The following is a 13,235-nucleotide window of genomic DNA, read 5'->3' as shown; positions in this document are numbered from 1 at the left end:
AGCTATTATGGCAGCATTAAGAGGTCCAGGAAAAGCGTAGATGGAGCTTACAGCTTCAATAAGAAAGCCACAGCAGGTTCATGAAGACATTGCACCACAGAGGGACCGTCCATGTTGAAACTGGCATCATGGGGTTAAAGTGCTCCGCACAGCCTTCTTATGGCAAACACAGCTACAAGGTGAGGTGGCTCCATCATTCCATACACACTGACTTGCATGTTAGGTTTGGCTGTTAGTGTTAATGGTTATCCCTGTTCAGTTGGTTTTAGTCTATTAGGACTTGAGAGATGCCCAAAAGCTCTAGTTCCTACAACTCTGAGTAGGATTGAAGGTAAAAATGCATAGTTTTCTTCCACTTGTTAAAGTATTTTAAAGTAAATAAAATAGAAATACAATTAAGATTTAAAAAACAATATTTGTCCATACCAACTACACTTCTGTCTTTATGAGATATTATCAACAAAAACAGATTCATTTATTTTTATTTTGAATTTTTATTCCATTCATCGCATTCAAACAAACAATTAAACATAACAACAAACATTCTAAAGTCTGAATGAAGGGGAACAGAAAGAAAAATAATCTTGTTACCTGACCCCTTTACTTAAAGCTATACATTTACAAGAACTTAAATTACAAAAGCATCGACAACAAAACAATAAGCATCAAAACTATACATAACAAACAAAAAAATAATAATAGTGAAATGAAATATCTGTCCTCCAAAACTGAAAGACATATTTTACTTTAGATTTATTTTCTATATACTCTTAAAACAAAACATACAGGAGTGGATTTCTTACCACTCCTGGTTAAATCAGCACAGTTTTAGAAATCATTGTTTTCTTTTCATGAGAGTAGTATTTGAGAAACAAAATTCATAATTTTATTATTCTCTTTTAAAGAGATCTCAATTAAGATTATTATCATCTTAAATGGGATCTCTGCACACCCTGGGATGGCTGAAACTGAGGACACATCTTTTAAATCTTGCAAATTCATTCAGTTTTCTTCTTTGTCAGCTTTTATCTTTTATTTATTTATATTATTTCAACACCGCGTGAATAGTTCTATACAAACCAAGAGTGACGATTGAAGCCTTGGCGCTATCCAGTCTTTTGTCCTTATACCAAAACATTCTTACTTTTCACTGGGAATTCCAAATGAACTGTGATTGAGGTGTGTTTGTGTGTGATTGTTAATCATATCAGTCCGAGTGTTAAACCTGTCCAAAGCAGAGCATGAGGCTCTGCTCGGGCTCATGCTCTCTTAACTGCATGGAAAAGCTCAAGCCTTCTGTGACCCTGAACTAGAAAGAAAGAATATGGCTACTATTAGATGCTTACATCTAATAGACTCCAATGATAGTGGCATCATGCTCAGAGTGAAATGAAAAAAGCCTCTGGAGCTGTGGGTCAGTGAAATTACGTGTTGTACCCCCTGCTGATCCGAAAGCAAAGGCTCTGAGCAAACTCTGTTCCTGTTGTACATGTTATTAGCATTTAGAAAGGATGGATCAGACCAAACACACACACACACACACACACACACACACACACACACACACACACCACACACACACACACCACACACACACAACACACACACACACACACACACACACACACACACACACACAGGGATCTTTATTAAAGGTCCAAAGACTCTGAGTTACACACAAAACCATCATAGTAAAGATGTCCTCATTAAAATTCTATTTCTGCTGGATAATACCAACTCACAGCAAGACAGGTCTAGATGAGGCTGCTTACTGAACACATTTTATTGTCATTCCTTTTGTCAATAGTTTTATCAAAATAAACTATAAATACAATATTTGTACATAGCAGTACCACCTACTTTATTGTGTCCTGGTCCACCTTTTGCTGCCAAGACAGCTCTGACCTGTTGAGACACGGACTCTATTGTACTACAAAATGTGTGCTGTGGGATCTGGCACTGCGATGCTAGTAGATCCTCTAAGTCTTGTAAGTTCTGAGGCGGTCCGTGGACTTGGTTCTCCAGCACACCCAATAGATGCATGACTGGACTGAGTTCTGGAGAATTCGCAGGCCAAGTAAACACCTCATAGCCATTGATAACCTCCTCAAACCATTACTGGAGCGTTCTGTGGCAGTGAGCATTATACTGTTGAAAGAAGTCACACTAACAGCAGTGGCACTCTCACTGGTCTGTGGCATTAGCTTGCTCAACAATTTTAGCTACAGTAGCGCACCTGTTGGGTTGGAGTACACGGGCCAGTCTTTGTTCCCCACATACCAGTAAGCCTTGGCTGTCCTTTCCTTTGACAACGTTTGATAGACACCAACCACTGCAGGCCAAGACCACTCCATAAGAGCCTTTGGCCCTCTAAACAATAATTTGGCTATTGTCAGACTGCTTAAACTCCTTCTCTCTTTCAGAAAATTTGAAAGAGGACTGCCATCTTGGCCACATGCAAAAACTACAGTCATGCCATATTAAATGATTAAAGACATAACACCTTGCTCTATATTTTGAAGAGTTCGTGCAAATTTATTTTCAGAGAATTATGATATGGGTAAGCCGTAGCTCAAAAATAAGATGGCGGCATATGCTACTGCTGCTGCTGCCCAGAACTTTCACTTTGGCAGCTTTCTTTGTTGCAATAATTCAAATACCTGGCATAATAATTCCAGCACTGAAAAAGAGCATAGTTCACTATCTGACTGACTTGCCTGGTTGCTCGTAGACCAATCTTCACCAAGAGAGCCAGCCTTGAGTACAGACAGTTTAGCTAAATACTAGGGGCACCGTGGATTCAAAGGGTGCACTGAGGGCGAGTTGTTTTTTTGCTTCTTTCTTCATACTAAAAGCTTACACCTAATACTAGTTTATAAAGCCTTAGGTTATTTTGTAAAATAACCAAAAAAAGATTACAACTTAAATAAAGTATACAGATCCAAATGTACTCATTCAGCAGTGCCTTACACTCAAAACAATTACAGGTCACAAATGGAATACTCAGGCTACAGGTGAATAAGCTGAATCAGTACTTTCTGAGGTTTGACCCACCACTCACCCCTCCCCCAACCCAGTCAGACATCCTGCAGACACCCTCGCTCCTGAGGTGCTGCGCAGATCAACTGTGTGGCATCATGGGACACATCTTCGGTCACATCAGTCCAAAGCTGGACAAAGCAGCACAGCTGTGAACGACCTCAGCAGCAACAGGCCCGTAGCATTTACATTACATCTGATGAAGACCCTTGATAAGTTGATCTTTAACCATCTTCGCTCCCTGGTGAGGTCTTCATTAAATCCACTGCCGTTTGTCTGCCAGCCTGGCATCAGGGTGGATGATGCTATCATCTTTCTGTTACATGGAGCTGTGGCCCAGCTGAAGAAACCTGAGCGCACGCCATTGATCATGTTCTCTGATATCTCCGGTGCTTTCAGTACCATCCAACATGAATTCTGCAGGACAAGTTGGAGCGGTCAGGAGTGGACCACCACCTGTCACAGTGGATACTGGATCACCTCACTGGTCGACTGCAATATGTAAGGGACACAGGGCCATGTTTCTGTCAGGCTGGTTGGCAGTACTGGAGCATGACAGGGAACTGTGCTGGCCCTGTTTGGGTTCACCCTTTCACTGCAGACCTCTCCATCAGCTCCCCAGGTCGCCACCCTGAGAAGTCCCTTGATGACTCAGCATAGTCTCATCACAGATTTAATTCAATTTGATTTATACATCGCCAATTCAGAAAACATGTCGTCTCAAGTCACTTTACAAAGTCAGATTTGATGAAATCATCCAGACAAATTGTTAAAAATGTTTCCTATTCAAGGAAACCCAGCAGATTGTATCTGTAATACTTTATTGACTGGTTTTGCTGTTCTTTCTACATCTCTCTTTGCAAGTGAAGAAGCAGAATGAAGATGTATTGTTCTCTCCTTTTCCTCTCTTCCTTCTCTTTACACCTTTTCTCCTTTTTTTCTTCTACCTTCTTGTTTCAGTGTCGATATAAACGTGAAATATTCCCTGCATTAATTATAATAAAGTTTCTTGCATGTATAAATCAAGCGGAGAACTATGGCAAATTCGGTAAGGTTCCGCTTCTTTTTGGCATTAAGACAGCAATTCTTATTCTTAGTATTATTGCCAGACAGCACACTAATAAAAAAAAAAAAAAAAAATCAATCCGAGGCCGCCTCTGGTTCCGCTCCGCCTCTGGTCCGTCTGCCGGGGTCTGTTTGTTTAGACGCTCTCTGTTTTCCAGTGTTTTTATACGCTCTCTGTTTGCATGCGTTTTTTGATGCTCCTTAGTTTTTCCCTGCGTTTTGAAGTATCCTGGGGTTCCCAGTGTTATCTATTTTCCTTTGTTTTGCCCTGGTTGGGTAGTTTTTTGTTTGACCCTAGCTCCCCATCCTGAGCCTGCCTCCACCCACCCTGGTTGGGTCGTTTTAATTAGTTTTAAGCCGTCCAGAGACCGGCCTGGGGGGGGGGGGGGGTAATGCCATGGTTTAATTTTATTCTGGCTTTTTTCCTGTTAGTTTTCATTTCCTCCTCCTCTTACTCAGCTCACCCTCCACTCCTCCAGCTATCAGTCTCACCTGTTAGGCACTAATCAGTCAGAACTCACTCTACCTGCCAGCCTCCCTACAAAGCCTCCCTCAGTCTTCTCTTCCCTTCTTCCCTGCCGGTTCGTCATCAGTATCTACTCTCTCCATGCCTGTCAACCTGGTTTGCCCCTGCTGGAATCCTGCCATCTCTTGGTCTCAAGGTAAGTCTCTGCCTGTTGCAGGATTTCCCTGTCTCACCTCTGAGTTTCTAGTTAGGCCTCTGCTCGCTGCTGGACTAATCTGCCACCTCTCTGTTTCTAGCCTCGGTTAGCTGTTGGATTTACCTGTCTCACCTGTGCTTCAGCTACTGGATCATTCTGCCACCTCTGAGCTTCAGTAGGCCGCTCTCAGCCCTGCTGTCAGGAACTCTGTCCAGTCTGTCAGCTCCCGCTCACATCTACACCCCTGTTCCAGTCCAGTCCTACCTCTCTGGTCTCATCATCTACTACTCATCTATCAGTCAATAAACTCTCAGTAATTAGTCCCGTGTGTGGTGTGGGCTTTCTGGGAAAAATCATAACACTGAGCTTCATCACCATGATCAGCAGCTGGTGCCATGTGACGACGGATCCTCCCCCTGCACAATGTCAGATTGTTGTCTAACCCCAGTGGTAAAACTTTCAGGCCACCTGTTCCGTTCAAGCCAAGTTTAACATATTACTAACCTGCATATTTTCTCCCTTGTCCAGTTCCTCTGCCTGCCTGAATCTGCTTCTTCACCTGCCACTTTGGATTCCCTGGCTTCGACCTCCTACTTGTCTGACACTGATTACAAGGATTGCCCTAATTACTGACCGGACTTACAGAGCTGACCTGGCCTGTGTGTCCAAGAGAACCACAAAATAAATTCAACCTAACCTTGCCAACTGCTCAGTCTCTGCGTCCATCCGTGCCTGAAGTGTGTCAGCATCTGGTCATCATTAAGGCGGTCATAGGTCACAAGTCATAAATACCATGTCACAGGTCATAGGTCATGCGGTCATAGGTCACAAGTCATAAATACCATGTCACAGGTCTTAGGTCATAGGTCATGCGGTCATAGGTCACAAGTCATAAATCATGGGTCACGCTGTCAAAGGTCATGTCTCTGGTCCACACCGGTACTGGTATGGGCGGGCTTAAGGGTTAAACCCCATATTAACTAATTTTGTAAGGAAATATGGTTGCCTAAAATCCCTTTATCATTCTGTTGAATGTTTTTTTGTGGTGCAGTGGGTAGTGCTGTTGCCTTGCAGCAAGAAGGTCCTGGGTTCAAGTCCTACCCTGGGTCTTTCTGCATGGAGTTTGCATGTTCTCCCTGTGCATGCGTGGGTTCTCTCCGGGTACTCCAGCTTCCTCCCACAGTCCAAAAACATGATTGCTAGGTTAATTGGCTTCTCTAAATTGTCCTTAGGTGTGAGTGTGTGTGTAAATGTGTGTCCTGTCTGTCTATGTGTTGTCCTGCGACAGACTGGTTACCTGTCCAGGTGAACCCCGCCTCTCATCCAGTGAACGCTGGAGATAGACACCAGCACCCCTTGCGACCCCATGAGGGATTAAGGGGGTCTGAAAATGGATGGATGTTGTTTACTTTTAAATGTATGTATTTTAATTTTTCTCCATATTTAAAACAATTTCTAATTACTTCCAGCTGTCATTATAGCGTAAGGAACACTGATCATCTATTTGTCTCCAGACAAATAATTAGGAAAGAAATTGGCTGTCCAGTATTTTAGTTTAAAGCTCCATCAGAATGGGATAACCTACCTGTTTTATGTTTCATTTGTTGTATATTGAGTATAATCCATCCAATCAGAGACTCATTCGCCTCCGACGCAAGCCAATCAGCTTTGAACTGCTACTCCTCGAAGCCAATCAGCGTCCTGGATCTTTCTTAAAAGAACTTTAAATCCAGCTCAGCTTCTACCCAGCAAGCAAGCAGTCGCTGTGCGATGTCTGATCTGGACTCTGATGACTGGATTCAACCCACCTCCATCCCCTTCTCCACCATGGTAGCAGCTCCATCTGGCTTTCCTATGTGCTCCTACAACCTTGTTCCTATTAGTGTGTAATTCCTCCTGGACTCTACAGAATTTGCTGTGATATCTCAATCGGTCTGGCAGAAGACCGCCATGTTGAGCCTGGTTCTGCCAGAGGTTTCTTCCCAAAGGGGAGTTTTTCCTCTCCACAGTCGCTTCAAGCTTGCTCATCATGGACAGTCATGCAAACCTGTGTTTATCAAATTGGACATCTAGCTTAAACAGATCGTCATACGGACTGAACAAACTTCTTCTATCTCCACTCCACCACCAGTTTCAGGCCTGGGGGATCATTCCTATTCTCATACACCTGCTTAATGCATATTGAAGTATAATTCAGCGTGAATGTTTCCTGCCGAGGTCTGAGCGCCAAACTCTTAAAATATTGTATCAATAAATTCTTCTAATTGTCTCTCCTTTCCGTGTGAGTTTTTCAGATTGAAATACTCTTATGTTCACTATTAAACATAGCCCAGAGTTCTACTCGTTTTTCTTCGATTTGATTTCACCAAACGTTTACGTGAACGTCAATCATGATCATTGAGGATTGTTTTTTTCCTCAAAAACGATGGGTCCCCACTATCCTTCCAGTTTCTGATAATGCGTTGGTCAGTTCTTAACGCAATGTTAGTAGTTTCTGCAATCTCCTTAGATGTTTTCTCGGCGTGATGCCTGCCAATTGTTTAACCCATCTGAAACAGACTGACATCTTTTCCACGACCACGGGATGTGTCGTTTAACATGTTATTTTTTAAGAAATGAGATGCAGCTCTTTGCACCAGTTGGGGTTAAATAACTTGTTGCCAGCTGCAACATAATCGCCCATGCAGTAATTATCCAATGGGAAGCTCATACCTATTTGCTTAGTTAAATCCAGGTGGCGACTATGTGATAAGCCAGTAGTACATGATTGTAAAGTGGAAAGAAAAGGATAAATTGTGTTTTTTGTTTTGTTTTGTTTTTTACATATTATACCAGTAGAATCTCAAAGTGTGGCATGTGTTTTGTATTCAGGCTCACTGAGCCAGTACTTTGTAGAACTCTATTTCACTCCAATTGCAGCTACAAGTCTTGTGTTGTATTTGGTGTAATATATTGTATAAACTGGCCTCTTCTATTTAAAAATAACTCAAGTTCAATCAGATTGGGTGAAGCATGTTGGTGAACAGAAATTAAGTAATGCAGATAAACCCACAAGTGAGCCTTGGTACAGTATGGAAAACAGGTGAAAAAGTCAAATAGATATGACAGGCATCTGAGAATGAGTGAAGGAAACTAACAGACTTACAAGTGCTGTGGTGAGTTGAGCAGAGGCAACTGAAGGAAATAAATACTTCATGAATACCCTCCCTCTTGGTCGCAATTATATTGCAGCCTCCAACAGGTTTTCTTCTAAGAATACCTTTAGCCATTTTCCCATCAACTCTGACCAGCTTCACAATTTTTGCTGAAGAAAAGCATCCCCACAGGTCTGTTCAGAGTGATGTTCAATGTTAACTTTCCCAGAAATGTCAGTTTTGGTCTCTACCACATGTTTGCTGTATCCTCTACATGGCTTGTGGCAATCTGAGAATGGCTTTTATTTCAATAATAGCTTTCTTGTTCTGATTCTTCCACAAAGGCCAGAATTGTGAAGCACATAATTGTTATCCTGTCTGCAGATTCTCCCACTTTAGCTGTGGATGTCTGCTCCTATATGTATGTACCAATTTATTTTTGGTGCAACAGAATAAAGGGCCTACATACAAATGAACATTACGCTTTTGATTTTTCTTTTTGAAAAAGAAAAAGGGGGAAATCCTTTATCGTTTTACTTTCCCTTAAGAGTTCTGCTCTATTTTTTGTTGGTCTGTCACATAAAATTCCAGTAACATACACTTAAGTCGATGGTTATAATGTAAAAAAATGTGGTATTGTTGAAGGGTTATGACTGCTTTGGTGAGACACTATGTTTGTATTCTACAAGCAGCAATATAGCTGCTTTCTCATTTATGTATTTACTCATATACTATCATTGAGCTCATGAGGAGAAATGTGCTGGCTCAGTTTTCATCACCATCAAACACTTCATCACAAAGCGGGGCTAAGGATCGAACCATTGATCTCCCATTGGATGTTAACCAAACAACTTCCTCTTCAAATAAGCCTTCAAAGAGGCTCTATAATCTAGTTTAGCAATAAGAATGCTATTGCTTTTGCAAATGCAAAATGATTTGTGTAAATGATAATTTGATAAAATTAGAAAAAAAAACTACACATCCCCCTAAAGCAACTTTGCAGATGAATGACATGATGAATGGGAAAATTGAAAATATTTGTGTGGAGAATATTTTTTGAATGACTGAATGTACAAATGCAATCAAGGTAAACCTAATAATATTCCCAATAACCCATAACACTGTTTTATTTATTTATAGTTTTTCTTACATACAAACACACAAATAATCATTATAAAAATGAGAGCAGTTTCATGTAGTCTAATTTATTTTTCAATTTGTCTTGTATTTTCTCTTACTGAACATCTGGAAAGGTTCACCTGTTGTTCAAAATGGGACACGCTGCTTGTTGTTTATTGTGTAAATGCCTAAAGCTAGCAGGTTGGTGCAGAGATTAGTCATTTGTAAAGATGCATGGAGGAGAGATACATGGAGTAAGCTCATTGTCATCTTTTGCCCCTTTTCCATTGCTGTTTTGTGGCCTGCAGCATTCTCCTCGCCCTGCCACATCTCTGGACTCTGTTGGTTTCCCACAGACCGGTAAGGCAGGCGGCTGCTGGAGCCTCCTGCCTGGCTTTAGCAACACCATCAGCGGCCAGTATGCGCGCCCTGCTGCTATTAAGCATTACTGTGTGCCATTGACTTTAAAGAAGGATATAAGAAACGGTTGAATAAAAATGTAAATACATCACTATAAACGAAAACATAAATAAAATAAAATGTACAAATAATGTTTGGATTATTGAGTATGGAAAAATGTCTTGAATATTTGTAAGACTAAAATAATTCACCATGATGAATATCTGGATAAAGCTACGTTTATACTCTCTGCATTGATGAGGGCGCGAGGCTGCGTGTCCCATAAGTGATGCAATGCGCTGTGCCGACCCCCAAGCACGGGCCCTGCTGGCTGCTGTGGCCCGAGGTGCATGTTTCATTCAAAATGAGGGGCTTCAAAGGAGCCCTTACTGAACAAGTTGGCCTCTACTGACATTAAATGGACCAGAAGCTTTAAGTGGCACAACTTTGTTAAATGCTACGTTGGTACTGCTTATTCTGTGACTGAAAACAGCATATGGAAATTACTGGTATACTTTCAGGGGTGAGTTTATGGGCCAAGTTTGTGGGTACAAACAAGGATTTAGATTTCTGTTTCCATCCCTGGCAGTGTAATTCAAGTCTTCCCGGAGTATGTAAAGCCATCAACTTTTATTTAGCAAAGCAAAATGTTTCTTTTTAAAAAAAACTTTATTTAATATTTATTCCATATGGGCTTTACAGACAGGCTGTATTCCCCATCTTTTCTGTATGCAACAGGTGAATATACCGTCTTCTTCTTTAACTGCCATCAACACACCAACTGTTTCTTCTCTTTTTACTTCATTTCCACTGCTTATGCTGAGTACTGCCCACTGAGTTTTTTGCGAATACTGCACCTACGTCCATGTCAAGCCCAAACGTCTACAGCGCTTCTATGGGCCCGCGCCCAGTCTGCATCAGAGCAGCGTGACAACCCAACACAGGAGTAGAAGTCAGCCCTCACAGATAAGCTGAATGAATGGTTCTTTTCAACTGACTCTATTCCGACTACATTGTGACTTTTCCCCTACAGCGCAGCCTCCACTGGAGGCTTGTAGGACTTAGAGAGAGCTGCTGCAGTGTGGACTGGAGCAGAGCCCCAGCAGGGTGGAGGCTTCTGAAGCTTGGCTCTACGCTGCAACTGCAACTGAGAGGAAGCTTCCACCAAGCGGACTCAACGCCGCTGTCTGTAGTGTGGAGGCCGCTGGAGCTTTGCTCTGCTGCAGCAGGTGGATCTAACCCAAAGAACACGGCACAATGCAAATACCCAATATGCAGCCTATAAAAACAAAAAGCCCTACATTTTAACTGCGTAAGGTGGTTTGGAACACATCTCTCTCTTTTCTCAAATCTCTACTCCTGTTACACACAAACACACACGTCCTTGTTTTAAGACCAAATTGCAGACCACTTATGCTAACTGTGGCAAACATGAAGAGATCCCAAACATAAAGGGCGGCAACAAAAAGTCCGTCCGTCCGTCCGTTGTCTTCCGCTTATCCGGGGTCGGGTCGCGGGGGTAGCAGCTTCAGTAGGGAGGCCCAGACGTCCCTCTCCCCAGCCACTTGGGCCAGCTCCTCAGGAGGAATCCCAAGGCGTTCCCAGGCCAGCCGGGAGACATAGTCCCTCCAGCGTGTCCTGGGTCTTCCCCTGGGTCTCCTCCCGGTGGGACGTGCCCGGAACACCTCTCCAGGGAGGCGTCCAGGAGGCATCCTGACCAGATGCCCGAGCCACCTCAACTGGCTCCTCTCGACGTGGAGGAGCAGCGGCTCTACTCTGAGTCCTCCCCGGATGACTGAGCTCCTCACCCTATCTCTAAGGGAGAGCCCAGACACACTACGGAGAAAACTCATTTCAGCCGCTTGTATCCGGGATCTCGTTCTTTTCGGTCACGACCCAAAGCTCGTGACCATAGATGAGGGTAGGAACGTAGATCGACCGGTAAATCGAGAGCTTCGCCTTTTGGCTCAGCTCTCTCTTCACCACAACGGATCGGTACAGCGCCCGCTTCACAGCAGACGCTGCACCAATCCGCCTGTCGATCTCCCGCTCCATCTTCCCCTCATTCGTGAACAAGACCCCAAGATACTTGAACTCCTCCACTAGGGGCAGGACATCCTCCCCAACCCGGAGAAGGCACTCTACCCTTTTCCGGTTCAAGACCATGGTCTCGGATTTGGAGGCACTGATCCTCATCCCGGCCGCTTCGCACTCGGCTGCGAACCGCTCCAGTGAGAGCTGTAGATCACGCCCTGATGAAGCCAATAGGACCACGTCATCCGCGAATAGCAGAGACGCAATCCTAAGGCCAACAAAGCGGATCCCTCAACACCTTGGCTGCGCCTAGAAATTCTGTCCATAAAAGTTATGAACAGAATCGGTGACAAAGGGCAGCCTTGGCGGAGTCCAACTCTCACCGGAAACGAGTCCGACTTACTGCCGGCAATGCGGACCAGACTCTGACACCGGTCGTACAGAGACCTGACAGCCCTTATTAAAGGGTCCGGTACTCCATACTCCCGGAGTACCCCCCACAGGATCCCCCGGGGGACACGGTCGAATGCCTTCTCCAGATCCACAAAGCACATGTAGACTGGTTGGGCAAACTCCCATGCCCCCTCAAGAATCCTGCTGAGGGTGTAGAGCTGGTCCAGTGTTCCACGGCCAGGACGAAAACCACACTGCTCTTCCTGAATCCGAGATTCGACTATCCGACGGACCCTCCTTTCCAGAACCCCTGAATAGACCTTACCAGGGAGGCTTAAGAGTGTGATTCCTCTGTAGTTGGAACACACCCTCCGGTCCCCCTTTTTAAATAGGGGGACCACCACCCCAGTCTGCCAATCCAGGGGAACCGCCCCCGATGTCCACGCAATGTTGCAGAGCCGCGTTAACCAACACAGCCCCACAACATCCAGAGCCTTAAGGTACTCAGGGCGAATCTCATCCACCCCCGGAGCCTTGCCACCGAGGAGCTTTTTAACAACCTCGGCAACCTCAGCACCAGAGATGGGAGAACCCGACCCAGAGTCCTCAGGCTCTGCTTCCTCAATGGAAGACGTGTTGGTGGGATTAAGGAGGTCTTCGAAGTATTCCGCCCACCGACGCACGACGTCCCGAGTCGAGGTCAGCAGCACACCACCCCCACTGTAAACAGTGTTGGTACTGCACTGCTTCCCCCTCCTGAGACGCCGGATGGTGGACCAGAATCGCTTCGAAGCCGTACGGAAGTCTTTCTCCATGGCCTCTCCGAACTCTTCCCACGCCCGAGTTTTTGCCTCGGCGACAAGCCGAGCCGCCTGCCGCTTCGACTGCCGGTACACATCAGCTGCTTCCGGAGTCCCACAGGCCAAAAAAGCCCGGTAGGACTCCTTCTTCAGCTTGACGGCTTCCCTCACCGCTGGTGTCCACCAGCGGGTTCGAGGGTTGCCGCCACGACATGCACCGACAACCTTGCGGCCACAGCTCCGACTAGCCGCCTCAGCAATAGAGGCGTGGAACATGGTCCATTCAGACTCAATGTCCCCCGCCTCCCTCGGGACGTGTTTAAAGTTCTCCCGGAGGTGGGAGTTAAAGCTCCGCCTCACAGGGGACTCCGCCAGACGTTCCCAGCAAACCCTCACAGTACGTTTGGGTCTGCCCGGTCGGACCGGCTTCCTCCCCCGCCATCGGAGCCAACTCACCACCAGGTAGTGGTCGGTGGAGAGCTCCGCCCCTCTCTTCACCCGAGTGTCCAAGACATGCGGCCGCAGGTCAGATGAAACGACAACAAAGTCGATCATTGAACTGCGACCTAGGGTGTCCTGGTGCCAAGAGC

The sequence above is a fragment of the Fundulus heteroclitus genome, unplaced genomic scaffold (assembly GCF_011125445.2).
Source record: "Fundulus heteroclitus isolate FHET01 unplaced genomic scaffold, MU-UCD_Fhet_4.1 scaffold_39, whole genome shotgun sequence".
NCBI lineage: Eukaryota > Metazoa > Chordata > Actinopteri > Cyprinodontiformes > Fundulidae > Fundulus > Fundulus heteroclitus.
Note: the sequence above shows the minus strand (reverse complement) of the source record.